Here is a 16,372-nt window from a genome sequence, read left to right on the forward strand (position 1 = left end):
CCACCTCTGCGCCTGATCTCCGGCCGCACCGTGGCGCGTCCTGAGGACGACCTCTCCTGGCGCCGTGGCCAGCGCCGCCGGACGCCCTCCTGCAAGGTGGCGGCCAGTCGGCCTCCGCAGCCGTGGGGTGTCCCCCTCCCACCCTCTCCCCGCGGCCCGGGCAGCACTTCGCCGGGCTGATGTGTGGGGACCGGACCATCCGAGTGTAAACAACTCGATTCCATTGACCGTTCACCGGCACTGTTTCCCATCTCTGCGACTACTCAGCGCCTGCTTCGTGACTATCGTGCTGGAGCCGCTGCTCGATGGCAGCCCTAAAGTCGACACAGCACGGGCGAGCTCCGTCCCCGCCGCCCACGCCTCAGTGCAGCGACCCGTCTGCCACTGCGATGATGAAGTCTCGATTATCCGACCGCACCGGCTTTCCCCTGTGACTCCGCCTCGCGGCGCAGAAAGGCCTCCCTGAATGAAAGCTCTGACAAACAGTCCCATCTGAAAATGGGCCGTGTGCCGACGTTAATGCACGAAGAATTTATTTCGCCGCTTGGTGAGGAACTTTACGAAAGTAACTAGCAAACGGCTAAGCAATCACTGGCGCGCCAGCTCCTGAACACCTCGTCCCCTCCCGACGGATGCGATGTCACCCTAACGCGTTTCACGCACGTTCGGACACTCGGGGTCGAGTCCGGCGGACGCTGTGTCGTCCGTCAGCCTGTGTTCGTAACGGCATGGGCCCTTGTTCATCATGTGTTACCATGCTCGGCTCTCGGGAAGGGCTAGTTTCCCCTTTCAGAGTCTCCGACCAGTCATTTTTACCTATTTTTCTTCTTCCAAATGAACTTTAGAATGATTTAAATGAATGTCTTCCCATCCCTTCCTTTTTCAAAAAAAGTACCACCACCAGGATTTCGCTGGCGTGGCGCTCGTGAGAACTGACGTCTTTCCACCGCTCCCTTTTCTCCCTCTGTTTAAAAGTGAGTCCCAGAGGAGGGCGGAGCGGGGACTGGAAGACCCCTTTCTGCAAAGGGACAGAGCAGGGCAGGCTCCGGGGGCGTCATGCCCTCTGCCACACAACCCCCTCTGCGCTCACAATCAGGCGGCTCTGCCAGGGACCTCTCCGCCTCACCTGGATGTCGGCCTCGTCCTTCTCTCTGCCACCTGCTGCTACCGAAGCACCTCATCCCTCACCTGGACTCACCGCAGCGGCCGGCCACCTGTCCCCCTGGCCCCGCGCCCCTCACCTCACCCCACCCCAAACACATGCAGCTCAACCGCTGTGCTCAGAGCCGGGGCCTTTCACAAATCAAGCCTCTCCGGCAGCGTCTCCCTGTGACGACGGTCACTTTAGCCCCCCGACGGGGACTGCCTGTAAGCGACACGTTTCCTCCCTGGGGAACGCATTCTGAGTTTCGCTCATTCCTGCCGCAGGACCCTCGTGCTGGCCCGTCCCTCTGGCTTGCAAGCTCTGTCCCCCCAAACTTCTCTTGCTGCCAACTTTCGTCGTCACTGAGTCAGAAAGGCCCATCTGACCAGTCACCCATGCAGCCACGCCCGCTCCCCCCCCCCCCCGAGCTCTCTGCACCTCACGGTCCCCATCCGTGAGACGGGACGGCAGCAGTGAGGGCTCGCGTGTGAGATCACGTGCACACACGGTGCGCAGGGCCTGGAGCGTGGTGGGCTGACACTCCACAGAGCTCGGGAGGAACGCTGTTCATCCTGACTGGGCTCACGCGCGAGCGAGCCCTGGGCTTTTCACCCACACGCGCTCGAAGTTCGTGCAAGACACACCTGTTTGTTTGTTTGTTTGTTTTACCAACATCACTGCTGCCCAACGAACTGCACCTCCGTGATCTGAAAGGCTAAGATTGTTGCTGCGGCAAAGAATGAAACGGAGCTGGGTTTCGAGCTCTACAGAGTGAGCTGGTCTCACTTCCTGTACACCGCTCATCACTTCCAAGTCCCAGCGCCCGGGCTAGGCAACCTCATCTGTGGGCCGCACGGCGGGAAGGCCCAGCACTCACCAGCTCCTTAGAGCCCAGCCAAGGGGTTCGGGTTTCAGGATCGCACAGCCGGCCCTGCGCGTGAGTGAGTGAGCACCTCCGGGGAAGCCCTGACAGCCACCAGGCCAGGGAGGGGGTGATACTGGGACCCCACGTGCGCTCCCGTTTTTCTAACGCACTGTTACGAGGGGAACTGGCCCCGCCCCCCACACGAAGGTGTTGCAGCCCCAACCTCCGACGCCTGTAAATGTCGCCTCGCTTGGAAAGGGGGTCCCCGCGGGAGATCAGGCTCAGAGGAAGCGGCCGGCATGGCAGGTGCCCTCTCGTGCTGGGGAACCCGGGCGGAGGGAGGACGTGGAGACGCGGGGGGAGGGCGGGATCCCCTGGGCGAGGGGCGGCGCCTGGGACGGACTCTGCGTCACGGCCTCCATGTCACGACCTCCACGGAACCGGCCCACTGGCTCCGTGACCTCGGGCTCTGAGCCCCCAGGACTGTGGGAAAAGGAACTTCTGCGGGCCCCCCGGTTTGTGGAACTCTGTCACGGCGCCCCAGGACACGAATACCGCGCCCCAGAAGCTGGAACCAAAAGGGGTGGACACAGATTCGTCTTCTCAGAACCTCACTCTCCTCTGCTCCGCGGGGGTGGCCTCCCACGCCCCGGCGTACCTGTCCCCAAGCTCCCCCTCCGCTGCCGCGTCCGATACGACCGGAACTCAAACGAGCAAAGGAAAGCGAGGCTCCCCGAACAGAGAGGGTCACGGCCCCAACTGCAAAATGTGGTCTTGCCTCCACGTTTCCGGAACATTCTTGCCTCAGATCCCAAGCGAGCAGGCCAGGGCCAATGGCTGCTCACCACGCATTCCTGAAGGATGAGTCGGATGCTCGCAGGCAGTGGGTAATTACACCTCTGTACCCAAAGCGTGATCGTACGGACCTTGCCCAGCTGCCGGCAGAGGCTCGCGGAGGCATTCTCGGTGGTGACAGCTGCGTTCACCAAAATGCTGGGGCTTCCTGAACGGCGGGATTACCTGAGAACACACTCCACCCCGCCCCTTCTGGGGGGCCCAGCCGGTCTGCAGCGGTGCACGCCCCAACTAAAAAAAAAAAATTGTTTTGTAATTCAAATAAACACCCCTACGTAGCCACAGCACTGAAAACAGAGTTAAAACCCAGGGTAGAAATAACCTCCCAGCCTCTGGCAGAAGCTGAGAGCCCGAGATAAGGCCGTGGGAGGCGCTGGGGGTCCGCGGAGACATGCAGACAGAACGCAGTCCCCGCTCCTGGCGGCCACGGCGCCGTGGGACCTCCCGCCCGGGTCGCACGCGCAGGCGGGGCTGTGAGGCCCGGAGGCCAGACCCCGTTAATTGGCAGTTAGGGTTTTAATGTGTCTTCTGGCACAAACCGAACCTCACCATTACTGATTCACGAGGAGTCAATGATTCTGGAAGAAGACCAGAGAAGAAAAGGCCGTTTGGGGAACACGGGATGTTTTTACGAGGGGTGCGAGCTGTCTCCTCCCCAGCAGGCCGACCCTCTGCGGCCTGCGGGGTACACGGCTCGAGTCACCCCTGCACTTACAAAGATGCCGGCGCCGCGGGGCCGTCTGCCCACACGTCACCCTGCCCCCCCGCCCCACGGCCGAGACTCGGAAAGGCCAGCTCTGCTCGGGGTCCTCCCTCAGTCGTCTGGCGGGGTCCTTGGTTCCCTCACCCGATCTTTAATCAACTGGTAAAACACCACCCACGTCTTCCTCCTCCTCCTGGGGCTGCAGTCGGCACTAAATCGGGCAGATGGCACGGGCTCCTGGAGTCGGCTGGAGCGCAAAGGCCAGCTGCGTGTTCGTGGGCAAGTCAGTTCACCTCTCTGAGCCTCTAGCAGGGGGATGGGCACAGGGCAAGCACCCAGTGACCACCGTCCCCTCCGTCGTCCTCCCTGTGGGCACGGCTCCGGCGTCCCCAGATGGCCGCGTGCCAGGGCCTCACACGAACGCAGTCTCCTACCAGCCTTTCTCCGTGGAGGCGTCTGAATTTACCCAAAACCAAAGTCTCCTTTAATCGGCTTTGGTGCCACTTTGTTCCAAGTTTAAAGGCCGCGGAGGGGAGCGTTACTTAACTCCCCGGTGCCTCCACGTCCTCATCTATGAAACGGGACGCTACCGTCTGCCCCTTCCGAACGCGTGGATAAGACACGGGACGAGTGCTCAGTGAGATGCCCGGCCAGTGATGTTCCTGGCTGGGGCCGCCCTGGGCCCTGCAGGGTGTTCAGCCAGCATCCTTGCTCAGACGTCCCTGGAGGTCTCCGGCCACTGCCCAGTGCCCCCTGGGGGTGGGCAGAACCGCCGTCCTGGGTGGGGGCTGTTGTGGACGTTGCGATTCGCCCTGTAAACCGGGCCGCTGGCTGGCGCGCGGCTCCCGTGCTTGCCCGTCCCTTCCATTTCCCGGTCGGTAGCCGGCCTCCCAGCCGCACCCCGCAGGCCTGTGCCCCGAACGACTCCAGAGTAACAGCTTCTCAGCCCCGGGCGCTCGGGTGCTGACGATACATGCCCGGGAGAGCTCTTAGGCAATACTGCGCCTTGTAGAAAGCGCCCACGTAATCCTGACTCAAGGGCAGGACGGGGAGTCGCTGTGTGACCTGGACCCACCCACCGCCTACCGAAGAATCGACATCTTTCCACCGAGAACCCAGATTCCATTCTCAGCCTTGGCCGCAGATGGCGGCCCAAGACGTGGCCCCCCGGCCTCCCCAGGCCCAACCACGCTTTCCTCCAAGGCCGTCTACACTTCCTGCTCTGCACGCCCTCGCTCCCTGGGGAAAATCCACTCATTCCACTGCCAAGCTACCCTCTGCTTCGTCCACACCGACTCCCACCCTGCACCCGGAGGCAATGGTCCCTGTAGGCGCCGCTGCCCACGGCGGCCTCACCTCTGACCAGATGGCACAGCCCCGCCCCCCACTGGAAACCCAAACACCGCGTGCTCAGCCAGGAACGCTGCTCCCTCGGCCTGGAAGGTTCTCCCTGCCCCTGTCCCCCTGGCCAGACCTGTGTGTCCTTCCGTCAACTCTCCCTGCACCACTCTGCGGTCACCGAGCCTCGGGCCCACCACGAACCACCCAAAAAGGCCCTCCCCGGGGGTCCCACACCCGCTCCTGGGTCGACGCGCCCACCGCGCTGCACTCTGCAGGCGACGTTCCTTGCAGACGTGTGCCAGGCACACGCAGACTCGGGACGGGTCCTCCGTCAGCTTCAACGGGCGTGCCCGGGGCTGCCCGCTCTGCTCACCCGCGGGCGGCTTCGTCCCCGGACTGACCCCGGAGCCCGCATTCTGGGCGTGCTTACGGGCGGCTCAGCGTGGCTTCTGAAACTCTGGGGCCCTGGCACGGCCTGGGAGGCCCTGCACCCCCTCCTGGTGCGGTGACTGCTGCATGCACAACGGGTCCCCGAGAACGTCACTGGGCACACGCGCGTCTGAGGTTTTCTCCTGGGGCAGTTTAGCAACCAGACCACGTGATCCCACAACAAACGCTCGGGAACACACGCCACATCACGAGTCCCGGATGGAGGGCCCGGGAGCAGGGCAGCCCCTGGGCCCCCCGGCCAGGCCCACCGGGCAGGTGGACAGGGACAGAGTGCAGCCTGGGATGCGGCCAGGCCTGGGGGACACACGGCTCACTGGCCGTAAAGGGAAGAACACAATTTTCTAGCGAAGTCGGTCACCTGCCCCACTCGAACACGAAACCTCCACGTTCTGGAGCTTTCTTCGTGCAAGACACACGCACGGGGGCGGAGACAACAAGAAGGGCGAAAACCTGGCAGGTAATTCGGGCTTCTCCCTGCGCTCCCCTTAAAAGAACTTTAGGGGGCACGTTCTCAACTATGCCCCGCCCCCCCACCCCAGCACAAACAGACTCTTCAGATGACCTGCTATCTGGTGAAGACCCCAGGCCACTTGGCGTGACTGTCAATCACTGAACTGTGCCGTAAGGTGGGGGCACCGTGGGACCCACCCGCAGAGGTCCAGGGACCTTCCTGCCAGAGACTGGTTTTGCCGGCGCCCCTGGGCCAGCTCCCCTGGGGTGCTCTGTGCCAGCGCCCGGCGACCCCATGCTGGGGTGGAAGCAAGGGAAGCTGCCAGAGGCCAAGGGGTGTCCAGTCCCGACACCGATGAACCTCCCCGAGTCGACGCCACATGCAGGGTCACCAGCCTCGGCCCCCGAGGTACCCTTACGACAGGGCCTCGTAAACAGACTGTGACTGCTTCTTTGCATCTCTGCAGCCGGGCTCCGGGCTCGGGGTCGGCGAGGACGGCGTCCGCCTCTGGGCCTCACAGACCGTCTTCCTGCCTGCCCAGGGCAGGTTTCTGCTCTGAGAACCTAAAGCTTGTCAGGACTGGTGCGTTCCTGAAGCCGCCAGCCGCTGTTCGCAGCTACAAGAACACAGAGGAGAGCAAGGCCATTCCTGCTCCCGACGGGCTCGCGGAGACGCCGGAGACACCGGCCCGGCCCGCGCGGGCAGCATGGACACCCTTGCCCCCCGCCGCCTGCCGCGCGGTGACCCCGAAAGGCGCCCGCACCGGGGCCCTGACCTAATCTGGAACCAGGGTCTGCAGCCGTGACCGAGTTAAGACGGGGTCGCACTGGATTCGGGTGGGCCCTAATTCCAGCCGCCGCCATCCCTGTAAGAGGCGGCTCTGGATGTGGACAGCCGTGCAGAGGGAAGGTGGCCGGGGGGCCGTGACGCGGTTGCGGACCAGTCAGTGCCAGGACGGCAGGGAAAGACCAGAGTGGGGGCAGCAAGGACGGGCTCTTGCCGGAGCCTCCGGAGGGTGCAGGCCCCGCGCACACCTCGGTTTCACGCCCGAAGCCTCCAGGTGGTGCGAGAATAAATGTCTGCTGTTTTAAGCCACACGGCGTGTGGTCGGTCACTCGTGACGCGGCCCCAGCACGCGCAGGAACCTGGCCCACCCGGCGACATGTGGGGGGCGCCGAGGGCCAGGCGCTGCGTGAGTGCCTTCCGCGGGCTCGCGCCCCGCTGCAAGGTAGACACGGCGATGACCTCCGTGCTCCAGGCGAGGTCATCGCTCAAGTGCAGAGGAGCCTGGCGACCGGCCCCAGGTTTCCCAGCCACGGAGCGCCCGAGCGCCGCGGCCCGAGCCCAGCCCCAGGACCAGACGCTTCGGCCCATTTCTAGGTAACTCCGGGAACATGAGCTGTCCCTCCACCTGGCGCCTGGGGCCCAGAGCGGGCCCCTCGGCTTGTGCCGAGCTTCTGGGCACTCAGAACCTCTGTCCCCACCCCCCTTTTTTTAAACCAAAGCACAAATGAGCCAGCCTTGTAGGGATCAGCCTGGTTTTCCACACGGCTCCTGCTCCAAGCCTGTACCAGGGAGTGAGAAAGCGGCCTTCCGCTGGACCGACGGTGTCCTGCCGGGGACCGAGCCCGCAGACACTCGGCACCCGGGCCTTCTGCCAGCTCGGTGTCTTTCCCCGCAGCTCTGACGGTGACATGAGGAGAGACGCAGGGACACGGAGCCGGTGTGGCCTGGAGCCTGGGCACAGCCAGCACCCAGAGCAGCGGGGGGAAGCTTTCTCTGACCCCCAGCTACGGTCCCCGAGGATGATCATTTATTCAGAGAATGAGAAAGTCAATCGGGAGACGAAAATCACTGGCCCCCGACGGAAAGGGGCGCCACCTCGGATTCTCCTCTGTCCCTGCTTTGTGCCATCGTGGCTCACGGCAGACGTCCAGCTGAGTCTCAGCGGCTCCGCAGCCCCCGTCAGTCCCCCAGAGCCCCGGGCAGCTAGGGCCTCAGCCGTCCTTCCTTTCAGCTCATAAACGTCCTCCACGGCACCCATTCCCCAAGCTCCCCACTGCTCCCCACGGCTCCCCACCACCCCCTGAGCTGCTGCCCTTCCTCCTGCACGGACCCCTCGCCCTGGCCCCCATCCCCGGAAGCAGCTCCCGGCCCCAGACTCGGCCCCACGCTCGGACACACTGTCCTCGCTGAGGAGGAGCCCCACGTCCCAAGGGCGCTTTTCTGAGCGCCTGCCCGGCAGCCCTCTGACCGCCGACGGCTCGTGGCCCCCGCACGGGAGGCGGGCTTCTCCGTGCTGTCTGAGGGCCCTCCGAGGGCCCGCCTTGCAGGTGTCTCCCCGGCGCCCCGGGGCTGGTCCCTCCCGGCTCCCTTCCTGCCCTCGAGCGCGCGGCGCCCCCAGAGTCTGCCCTTCTCTCTGTCGGCTCACGTGGGGCATCCTCCTTAGGGGGCCGAGTCGCAGCCAGGCCACCCCAGGGGACGCGGCTAAGGGCCGTCTGGTCTCCCCAGGCGCAGACCCAGGCCTCTGTGGCAGGACCACGTCACATAACAGCCCCCCGCCCCTTGACTCAGATGGCCCCCGCGCTGGCCTCACCCGCGCCCCGCAGCCCGGCCTGCACCCCTACACCTGATCCTAGCAAAGGGCCCAGCCCGGAATACCTCATCCTGGACCCCCCATACCCTGCCTACCGGTCAGGTGTCCAGACGGAAGGGCAAACTCTAGGAAGCGGCGTTTCTCAGCCTCGACAAGAGTGACGTTTGGGGCCTGGCTGCGTTTCCTGTGGGGACCCCGTCTGTGCATCGCCCCGGCCTCTGCCCACCAAGGGGCCAGGAGCACCCCCCACCCCGGCTGTGACGACCATTGCCGGACGTCCCCGCGGACGCCAGCGGGCCGGGCAGTGACTATTTTAGGCTCTGAGCTCTCCGGCCTCTGCTGGCACCACCAGCCCCGCCTTGGGAAGGCGGGTGGTCCCGGGCGGTGAGGGCCACGGCTGGGCTCCGAGGAAGCCGCACCCACACACGCAGGCGGCACGCGGCATGTGGCCCCTTGGTCCCGAGGCCGCACCGGCGGCCCCCGTGCTAGACTCAGCCTGCCCTCTGGCCAGGGCCTTCTCCCTCCTCCGCTCCGCCTTCTGCCGGACGCCCCCAGTCCCAAACAGCCTGCGTTGGCTCCCCCCGCCCCCCGCACATACACTCAGCCCCCCAAGTCTGCCCGCCCTGGCCCTAGAGAAACACAGGTCACTGCAGTGCGCACCCTGGTGGCACCGGCACCGTGGGCCGGGAGGCCCCGAGCCGGACGCGCTGCCGGCCAGTTTCACTGTGCCTCGCCGCCCCAGGGCCACTTCGCGACGCGCCGGCTCAGCCGCGGAGCTTCTCGCGCCCCTTCCGCAGGTGAGCAAACTGAGGCACGGCACGGGCCGGTCAGCGGAGCCACTGGGCCGTTAGTACTGAGATTCGCGCCCAGCCGGGTTCGGTTCAGAGCCCGGGCTGCACCCCGCCAGAACCACGAGGAGAAGCGGGAGGCGCAGGCTCCCCGGGAAAGGCAGTCTTCTCGGCAGAGGAAGCGGCGTGCGGCCACTCCGGCCAGCTGGGGCCTCCGGCCGGCTCTCAGTCCGCCTGCCCGTCTGGGCGACGCTCTGTTAGCACGGCCAAAGGGGCCGTCAGGCTGGCGACCTGGTAGCCAGGCCCCCACGGCCTGGGTTTGGGGGTCCAGCGTCTGAGGGCCCGAGCCCGGCCGGGAGGGCATCATCAGCCCCAGCCCCGGGCCGTGCTTCCTGGACCAGCCTCAAGGGGGGGCAAGGGGAGGGACGCCACCGGCCCCTGACACCAGGCCACACCCTGTCCTCAGGACCTTGCCTACCGCAGACACACACGGGCTCACTCAGGTGCACTCAGAAGCCTGCTCACCTGTGGTACCTGGAAGAATGTCCACAGAATCACACGGCATCCCCCCGACGTGGGCGAACACTGCCTGGCGGCCCGGGCAGACGGGCCCTGCCTGGGGGAGAGGGAGGCCGGCGCTCACGAGGTCTCAGCCAGACGAGACCCTGGCCGCAGCATGTCATGCATCCGGGCCCGGTCTCTGCTGCTGCCGCTGCGTGACCCCGCCGATGGGCGGTTCCAGAACCCCGCTTGGCCTTCTACCGTGGCGCTGGGGACCCTGAGGGAGGGGGGTGAGGCTGGAGGTCCATCCGGCCTCAGGCGATCACCGTGCAGCTTCTCTGAGGCTCAGGCTCTCTGCACCAAGGCTTCATTTAAGATCCGGCTCGACGCTCCTCCCCCTGAGGAGACAGAGACGGAGCCCGAGAGACGTCTGCAGGCATGAGACCAAGCGACAGACCCGCCAGCCAGCGCCGCGCGTGACCCCGCTCTCTGCCACGCCCGGGCCCCTAGCACCTGGCGCCCCTCCCACTTAAAACCCCAACCTCCTGCCAGAGTCCGCTCCTCAACTCCCCCTTCGAATGCCTCGGCGAGACCCGCACGCTGTGCAGCCTGCACGATTCCAGTCGGCTACCCATGGATGACGGCCCGGTGGTCCCCCGGATGCTGCCCCTGGACCCTGCGTTCTGATTAACCACCTGGTTGAGCACCTTTGATGTTCGGGTTTCCTTCAGAGTTAGCCCAAGTTCAACAAGAATCCAAAGATGATTTTCGTAAGCCAAGTCTTCCCCATTCTGTAAATGAGCAAATAATATCTTGACTTGGCGAAAAGCAAAATAAAATAAAATAAACAGATGAAGGAAGTAAGAGTTTTAACTGCTTTCTGTCAAGTTTCATGTTTTCAGCACAGCGCCCCAGCCAAGGGGGACAGAGCCAGCCCGGCTTAGCTTATCTCCAAGTCCCCTTATCTCCGAGTGGGTCTGAGGCCTTCCTCCAAGTCTGGGCTGAGAACGTCCTTGAAGCCAGGAATCCTCTGAGGAATCTGATAAGGGCTTCGTGGTGAGAAAACCACCCCGGCCTGTAAAGTTTTGCTGCAGACCCTCCCCGAGGAACCTGCCGAGAGGCCATCAGGGTGGAAACGCGGCTCCTTCTGTGACGTATAAACACCGCGAATGTGGGGCCCAGGCCCAGATGGCGGGCGGCTCTCCATCGGAGGGCACCTGGCCAGCCCGGAGCAGAGTGACGCTTTCGTAATTAATCTCGGCAAAACCTGAAGGCGGAGGTGAGGCCCTGCCTTGTAGCTCGTGCACTGACAGAGGCGGCAAGTGTAAGCAGGATTTACCGGCGGACGTGACAAAGAGGAAGAATCAAGCAGGGTTCCCTGAGTGAAAACGCCATCAGGGCCAGGCGAGTCCTGCTCAGTGTCCCCTGCGGCCGGCTGCCCACCGCCTGGGAAGAGGGGCCCCGCGTGACCCACTCTGGGAGGGGCGGGTTGTGTGTGTCAAGTTAATCCCTCTCCGGCCCCTGGGGCGGACGGGAGGGCCATGTGCTTAAGAGGAGGTGTGAACCGAAATGTCTTGGCCGGGGACGCGCCCTCGGCCACATCAGCTACATACCCATGGACAAGCCGCGGCACCGATGTTCGGGGCCTCACAATGAAGACGTGAGCAAAGGGAGGCCCGGAGAGGCTGGCCCGAAGCCAGGCGGCTGTGGCAAGGTCAGAAAGGAGGGAAGGAAGGAAGGATGGGAAGCCCGCACTGAGGCCCAGGGGCAGAAGAAGCAGGCCGCCTCCTCACTCTCCTGGGGGCACCGCTGGCCGTCATTCCCTGGCCTGGGGACGCCCCCCGCCTGGACGCCCCCGCGGCGCTGCCTCCTCCCCGCAATGGTTCAGCAATGGACACGCATCCGGTGACTGAGGGCTCAGCCCAGCCCTCTTCTCCTGAGGCCCGGGAGCGGGGAATGCAAAGGGGGCCGGGCGCGGGTCTTGCCCAGGACCATGGTGCCGCGGCCAGCGGGCAGCAGAGGCCGGGTGACAGGGAGAAGCGCGTGCGATTCCTGAAGAGCAGCCTAATTCCTCGCACCCGGTTCCTGGGTCCTCTGTGACTTCCGGCTACTGGGTGTCTGATCTTTGCGATAAGCCTCCCCCTTTTTTTCCCTTGAGCAAGTCTCGGTGAGCATTTGATTTTTTTGTTTGTTTGTTTTCTGAGAATCTTCTGAGACACTGGCTCCATCACCTCAGATGAGGAGACTGAGGGTCCAAGGAACTTAATCTGTGCAAAGTTGCTTATGTGCCTATAACTGAAATTTGTTGTATACTTAGAAAACAAGACTAAAGCTATCAGCTCTCTGCAGACACATTTTTCTGACCCAAGAATGAAGCACACTCACTCTGCCTTTCCCAAGTTGCAGCCCGCCCAGTTGACTTTAAATAACGAACCAACAGACAGAGGAAACTCCGGCCAGAGAGACAGGGAAACGTGGAGTTTCTGATTAGACTGGAAACTTCTTCCGAAGCCCGGCAGGTTTCAGTAAGAGACAGGAAGCTCTGGAAAAAAAACACGGTGGGACCTTTCGCGCTCGCACATTTTCTCTCCAAAGCCTCCAGTGTGTTAAAAATTCCTCATTGTCCTCATGACACATCTGCTTTAAGAAAGGTGGAAAGGTAGGCAGGCTATGAAGCCCGAACACAAGGCTTTTAAGAGCCTGATGCCATTTCCGGCCCAGCGCGAGGCTGGGGGCCCGGCCGGGCGTCTGGTCTGTCAAATGGCCCAGGCTGCGCTTTGTGGCTGACGACGCTCCGTGCCAGCCCTTGACTTAATGCAGCAGCAGCAGGGGAGGAGTCTGAAAAGGGGGTTCCACGGGGTGACCTGATCACGAATTCCTACCTGGGCGGCTCGTGCCCAGGCCTACACCTCGAGTTTCTTGCCATAAGCAGCCCTGCCTGTGTGTGCACCGAGGTTCACACGCGCTCAAAACACCTCTCTGCAGACCCCTCGGAAGCCTGAGCGCCCTCGAGGAGCCCAGTCTTGTCAACTATCCCGCAGTCCAGTCCCCCTGGCTTTCTCCCACCTCCACGTAACCCCCCTCACCCCATATGCCTGAAGGAGCCTGCAAACTGCCGCTGCGATGAAGCTCCACCCCCGCCCCCCCCCCCAGTCTGTTGACATCCTGCTTCCAGGATTATCCTCTGTTTGGCTCTAATACGTTGTTATAGAAATTCTCTATAGGTTCGCACATCCTGACGTCGGCAGACCCCATGCCAAGAGGGGCCGTGAAGGCCCTGGGAGGGGCACGATCAGTGCTTCTGGTCACCTGGCCCACGACAGTCCACGCAGGCCTGGCCGTCGTGACGTTAAGTGCGCTGGCCTTAGTTTAGTCCATCCTGAGGACAGGCGGAAGCCAGGACGTCCCCTACATGTAGACTGGAGCCCGATTCAAGCCTCGAAAGTAAAACAAACAGGGGGCACCAAGGGAAAGAGGGCGGGGGGCACCGGGCGTGATTAACTGACGGGTCGGGGGTGCATGCTTCCGGGCCGATGGGAAGGTTCAAAACCAGAGCGGCCGTGGGGACGCGAGGCTGGAGACCGCACTGACGGCTGACCGAGGACACACTCCCCCCGGTGACCTGGAGACCACACTGACGGCTGACCGAGGACACGCTCCCACCGGTGACCTGGAGACCACACTGACGGCCGACCGAGGACACACTCCCACCGGTGACCTGGAGACGAGGCGAACCTCACGTAAAACAAAACGGACCCCCGGCCTGAGACGCAGCCCCGGCGATTCTCGCGTGGTCCAGGCGCCCGGCACCCGGCCGGCCGCCCCTGCAGAGCGATGTCTCCAGGCAGCCGAAAGGCTCCGTCCTTCAAGATCCCCCGACTCGACTCGTTTCCTAACCGTGCCCTTGACTTTCGAGTAAACTTACACTGCTAAGAGGAAAGAACGTAGTCTCATCCGCTCATTTTTACTCTAAAAATTAGCCGCATGGCTCACGTTTGCGGTTCAACACTCATTTCCACTGGTTGATGCTGGCCTTGGGGATACTTGGCCACATAGCTCAGGCCCTCCCAGGTGACAGGTAAGAGGGGTAGCAAGGAACAGGAGGCTTGGGGCTCACAAATGCGGCCCCTATCCTGGGCTTCCATGTTTACTAAGTAACCCTTTGACCTTGAACTCCAAGCCCCATTTCCTGCCCAGAGGCAGAGCTCCAGGGACGGGGTACACGATCCAGGCAGAGGGCGCTCACTGAAGCGTCGTGAGCTGGCCTCCGCCTTTGTGGGCACCTGAGCCCTGAGCACGGGCTGCGCCTCCGTCGCCGAGCTCCATGCTGGGCTGGGGACCAAGTCCCGCCATTTCCAGTTACGTCACGTCCGCCAGCACACTGGCCTTTAAGTGAGGGGGGCAGGGGCCCACACCGTTTCTGCCCCTCGCCTGGGCCCGTCGTCTGGAACAGCGGCATCTGTGGGCACGTAAGAAACCATGTCTGGTGGCGATGAGCCGTGGGGTCGGGCACAGGCGAAGACCCTGACCCGGAGCTGTGGGGCTTACATGCGAACCCCGAAACCAGGCCCCAGCCCAGCCGAAATCCAGGGGAGCTCCCTCGCCCCACACCCCGGGGAGCCCCATCGTCCCACAGTGAACTTGGGACAAATTCCAAGTGACTACTAAGAAGCACAGAAAAAAAACGCTGCATTTAGGTTTCTGGGGTGAAAAAGCCACAAAAGTTGGCCAAATGTGTCCAGATCCCATTTTCTGCCAGGGCCGGTGGGCGGTCCGCTCGGCTGCCTCCTTGGCCGGTGAACAGGAAACCACTTCCTCTGCGGGTCCCAGGCGCCCTTCACGCCGAGACGGAGATGGACCCGGGTCCTCTCGAGATGGCGGGGCCCCGTCTCACCCCCTCCCCGCCCCCCCTGGCCCCCTGTTCCCAGACATCTAGCTGCCCTGGAAGCTCCGGTTCTGTGCCAGAGGAAAAACAATCGCACCACGTGAACGAAGCCCAGGAAACTGCCGGAGCCGGGAAGGGGCCTGCCCCGGGCAGGCGGAGCCCCGGGCCCACAGGCGAGACCACATGCGGGTCAGACAGGGACTCGCGATGCCTAAACCCTGGTATCGAGTTGACTCCGAGAGAAGACAAGACCTGCATGCTCGCCGTGTCTGATTTCGGCATTCCGGCCTCTGCAGAAAGAATGCCGGGAATGCGCGGGCCTCTCCCGGGATTTCACCGCAGCCCAGACGGGGCCGCCGGGGCAGGGGGCTGCGCCCCAGGGCAGGGCCGGCTGCAGCCTGTTTCCTGGGCAGACGCATTTTGGGTCTCTGGGTCTCCGAGACCTCAGCGCGTGAGGCGCCACCCTGGAATTCCTCGCTTCGCTCTCAAAAGCCCCCAGGTCGCAGCGTGAAGCCTGCTCCAAACATTCTTGCCATCCCAAAGTGCAGGCGGGAAACCAGAAAACAAAGACACAGGACAGAAAAGAGGGGAGAGGAGAACGTTGGGACGAAATCCTGTCACCTCCCCCCAGTGGAACAGAAGCCATATATGATTAAAAAAAAAAAAGGAAAGAGAAAGAAAGAAAGAAAGAAAGAAAGAAAGAAAGAAAGAAAGAAAGAAAGAAAGAAAGAAAGAAAGAAAGAAAGAAAGAAAAAGAGAAGAAGCTGGACTCATCCGGGGCTGCCCACCCTCTTCGGGAGGGCCGTCACCTCTCCCGGGCAGCTGGCTGGAAGGAAGTGGTCTCCGGCGGCTGGCACCCCCCTCCCACCCAGGGCCACGCAAGCGTCTGCTTTAATCACACCCGACCCCTGCACCTTGGGAGGAGAAATGCTCCTGTTATTGTTTTTATGCCCAAGGAGGCTGCACCATAGTACAGAGACGCTCTTACCCGACTTGCTTTACAAAAGACGGTTTCCTTCTATTGCTAAGCGCCTAAGAACACAGCCCGGAGAGCCTCTGAGAACGCTCCACCAGGGTATCAGCTACTCGCTCCTTCTGCGGGGAGTCCCAAACGCCCCCCGTCCTTGCTCCGGGACCGGCGCTCTCCCAGAGCCCCGGCAGGGGTGACCCTGGAGACATCTTCCTGGAGCACGCGGCCACACGGCGTGTCCTTGGCCCCCCCCCCCCGCGTCACTGCTGGCCATTGTCTGGAGGCCCGTCACCTCTGACGTTGTTATAAGAATAACTCCTTTGTTCAAACCCCAGAGGACACCTGGGCTCTGTCGCCCGCTGTCAGGGTGGAGAATAAGCCGCCCGTCTGGTTTCTGGCGAGAGCGAGGACATTCCGCTGCTGGCACCAGAAGAGGAAGTCAGAAGGTGAACAGAAACGAGGGACTGTTCTGGGGACTTCCGTGTGCCGGCCACGCCAGGGACACCTCACCGTCCCACGTGGGAGGCGGCGAGAGCCGAGCAGGACGTGAGGAGGGAGCCGACGGGGAGATGTCTGCGGTGCCCTCAAAGACCGAGAAGTGTCCCCGGAAGCTTCTGGAAGCTCCTTCTCCCGTGTGAGCTGCTCTGCACACAGGATGACGAGAGAGGAGCGGGAATGAGGGTGGCCAGCCTGTGACCCCCCACTTTGGACATCCGCATCCAGACCGATGGGCTCTGGAGCTTCGCAGGGACCCCTGGGCCCGGTCGGGGCGCGGAGGGGAGGCGGACATTCCATCCTGGGCGCCGTCCCCAAACGCAGACCC

The 16,372-nt window shown here is 63.2% G+C and overlaps 1 protein-coding gene across 4 annotated transcripts in view; it reads right to left on the reverse strand.

The window, feature by feature from the left end:
* SH3BP4 (SH3 domain binding protein 4) overlaps positions 1–16,372 on the reverse strand; it is a 61,438-nt gene that overhangs the window by 17,148 nt on the left and 27,918 nt on the right. Inside the window, exons 1-2 of one of the 4 annotated variants that reach the window (XM_036236130.1) lie at positions 10,390–10,485; positions 9,719–10,092 (exon numbers count right to left, since the gene is read on the reverse strand). The exons of 1 other annotated variant lie outside the window; for it this stretch is intronic. The gene's annotated coding sequence lies outside the window, so the exon portion shown is untranslated. Of the gene's footprint in view, positions 1–9,718; positions 10,486–16,372 lie in introns of those variants that run through there. 2 more of the 4 variants (XM_036236131.1, XM_036236132.1) reach the window with 2 other exon arrangements.

The sequence above is a fragment of the Rousettus aegyptiacus genome, unplaced genomic scaffold, assembly GCF_014176215.1.
Source record: "Rousettus aegyptiacus isolate mRouAeg1 unplaced genomic scaffold, mRouAeg1.p scaffold_m13_p_2, whole genome shotgun sequence".
Taxonomy (NCBI): Eukaryota; Metazoa; Chordata; class Mammalia; order Chiroptera; family Pteropodidae; genus Rousettus; species Rousettus aegyptiacus.